The 3,268-nt window shown below is 37.9% G+C and overlaps 1 pseudogene; it reads right to left on the bottom strand.

The window, feature by feature from the left end:
- Nucleotides 1-354: 354 nt before the first annotated feature.
- On the bottom strand, nt 355-2,076 carry LOC149553739 (geraniol 8-hydroxylase-like; annotated as a pseudogene).
- Between the last annotated feature and the right edge of the window lie 1,192 nt (nt 2,077-3,268).

The following is a 3,268-nucleotide window of genomic DNA, read 5'->3' as shown; positions in this document are numbered from 1 at the left end:
AATTTCAAACTATCGAGTAAACAAGAACCCAAATACAAACTATGAAGTATGTAGAAGCCAAAATGCAATATAGTGAGATTGTGATTCATTAGATGACAATTAGATTGATAAAGAATTAGAATTACCAAGAAAAAGAAATATTGACATACAAAGATCTCAAATTAACAAGAATAGAAAATATGGATATACAATATGTAGGTTGCATTATCATACAAGGCACATAAGCATAACAATTCATAATACCACTTAACATAAAAACATCAAATTTGGTAAAATAGCAAGTACATAAACAAAAAATTCAGTGTAAACTTCTTTGACCTCTATTCCATTGATCCTTATTTCTGATGTACTAATTCAATATAAATGATTCGGTAACCTTGGTGTGGGGATTGCGTGCAATTCTATAGCCTTTTTTAATACAATTCTAAAGGATTCACTCATGTCTACTTTCTCATTATTCATCACTATTGGAAGGTTCCAATTAAATGAATGGATTAACGAAGCAATTGTATAATGAACCATTTGATGAGCCAGAGGTAGTCCTAAGCATATTCTTCTTCCAGCTCCAAATGGTATTAACTCAAAGTCTTGTCCCTTGTACGTCATCTTACTAATCTCGCTGTTAAAAAACCTCTCTGGCATAAATTTCAAAGGTTCTTTCCAAATTTTAGGATCCCTTCCAATTGCCCACACATTCACAATCACCATGGTGTGCTTGGGTATCATATACCCTGCTACCTCACATGAGTTATCTGCTCTATGAGGTACTGCCAGTGGAAGTGCTGGGTGCAATCGAAAAACTTCTTTTACTACAGCATGGAGGTAAGGTAGACTATCTATATCAGATTCTTCCACTTTTCGGTTGAGACCAATTATCTCTTCCAATTCTTGCTGTGCCTGCTTCATGATATGAGGATTGGCAATGAGTTCCACCATAGCCCATTCTATTGTTGTAGCAGTAGTATCACTACCACCAGACAAAAGTTCCTACATGATCATAAAAAAGCCACTCATCAATTATTCTGATGACAATCATAATTAGTAATTTAATAAGAAAAATTTACATGATCACCTCAATAAGCATCACCTAGATCTAATGGAAAATTTGACTCAGAAACTACACAATTTAATCGTACTACAATTTTCAATCCAACTGTTAATCTGTCTTTTGATTAATCACGACACTTACCATAATTATAGCTCTGCGATTCTGCAGAGTCAAGTCACCGGCAGTGGAATCAAGCAGAATGTCGAGAAAGTCCTTTTCCTTGGGAAGACCCACGCCTTTCCTCCTCCCCTCCAGCCGATCTTGTATGAACACATTAAAGCAGTTATGCAATCGCTTATGATGGACGGTCATCTCACGGCTCACGCCCTGAGGATCCACGATTCTCAGAAATGGATAAAGTCGGCCAAGTTGGGTTTTCCGCTCAACGTCACCAATGCACCAAAAGAGTTCCTCAATTCTGCAGAGTCCGCATTGTTGGGATCGAACAAGTTCTTGCTGAAGATAACGTTGCTCATGAGATTGAGACCCTCGTAGAACACCAGATCTGCAATGTTCAAACTTTTTCCCCTCTTCTCGAACACAATTCGCATTGTCTCAGAGATTTGATCTCTTCTGAAATGTTGCAGCGCTTGGAGTCTGGCGGGAGTGAAGAGTTGTGTGGCGGCAATTCGCCTCACTTTGCGCCAGTAATCTCCATACTGAGCAAACACGATTGAAGATTCGTGGTGGGAAAGAGCCGTTGCCGCTTCTATCACCGTCCGCCCTGCAAAATTCTGGTCGTTGGTTTTGAAGACCTCCTTTGCCATTTCAGAGCAGGAAACCACAACAGCCGTTTTCATGCCGAGAGAGAGAGTCATGAGTGGACCGTATTTCTGAGAAAGAGCCCACATTGATTCGTTGGGTTTTTCCCCCAGCTGGAGTAGGTTTCCCAGAAAGGGCCAGCCAGGAGGTCCAGGGGGGGGATTTGCTCTCCTCTTCTTCATTCTTTTCCACGTGAAATCTAACAAGAAATAGGCCGTCGCACTGCTTAGTAAAGCAGAGAGCCAAAACAGCCATTGTTCTTCCATTGAATGGATTTCTGATATGATCTGAGTGGGAACCAATGATTTCGTTTCTTTAAGATGGGTTTGTAAATATTAAAAAATGTTAGTATCTTTTATCCAAAGCACAGCACTCATGGAAGATGACAAAAACGCCCGCATCTTTGGCGAGAAACGTGGGCCGGCTTAAACAATATATTCGAAGCTTTGACTTTTAAATGTGCCGTTCAGTGGGGATCAGGTTTAACCAGCACACTCGAAGCTCGATTATTTGCAGGATGGATGGACAGATGAATTTTTAACTGCATGTTAGGATGGTTGCTGATATAATTTTTAACGTTCTGGAAGCTAAATATAGCCTATAGGACAAATGTGGAGTCATTAGCAAAGCATGTATATTATTTTGGTAGAATGTCTTCAAGAAATAATATGATGGAACAGATATAACTAGTACTTGTATTTAAAAGGAGGTGTAAGGGATAAGTTTATAGGTGTTTAATTGAAAAGCTTAAATAAAGCATAACATTATATAAAGAAGTGTAGCAAAATGAAGATCTTAAAACATGTTATTGCATAAGAGAAATTTCTACTGAATATGTAAGCTATGATAAAGCGTAATGAGTGGCATATGCAATGCTTACAACAACATAATGAGTGACATATGCAATGCTTACAACAATATAGTGAGTGGCATATGCAATGGTCACAACAATAATATATTCTCATCTTTTACCCTTATTTACGAGAAGATTTTTGACACAAGGGAGTCTCCTCTTATTTCTAAGGTGCATTGAACATGGTTACCTTATTAGGATTTGATGTGAAGAACTATTCATTTTCCTCATATTCTAAGTTATGATTGATGGGACAATAATTGTGGACTAATCATACTTATGTGCATAGATAGATTGTGGATTTGGCATCTTGTCTGGTTGGTTGCTAGGATATTTATCCTTTATATACTTACACTCTTCCCCTGAGGCAATTGGCAATGCTCTCTCTCTCTATACACACACACACATACACAAGGTCCATTTAGTGTTTTGAAAAAAATGGGTGTTGTGCATAGTTTCTAGTTTGAGTCTAGTAATTTATTTTGTTGACATCTCATATCAAACTCAAACATTTATCGTTGAGTGATAAAGAAGAAGTAAGATAAATGTTCACATGTTAGCATACCAAACAAGATAAAAGGATGGATATAATACCCTTGCATATG

Source organism: Cupressus sempervirens, chromosome 6 (genome assembly GCF_028749045.1).
Source record: "Cupressus sempervirens isolate cs-2001-9-10 chromosome 6, ASM2874904v1, whole genome shotgun sequence".
NCBI lineage: Eukaryota > Viridiplantae > Streptophyta > Pinopsida > Cupressales > Cupressaceae > Cupressus > Cupressus sempervirens.
This window is presented reverse-complemented; position numbering and strand designations above follow the sequence as displayed.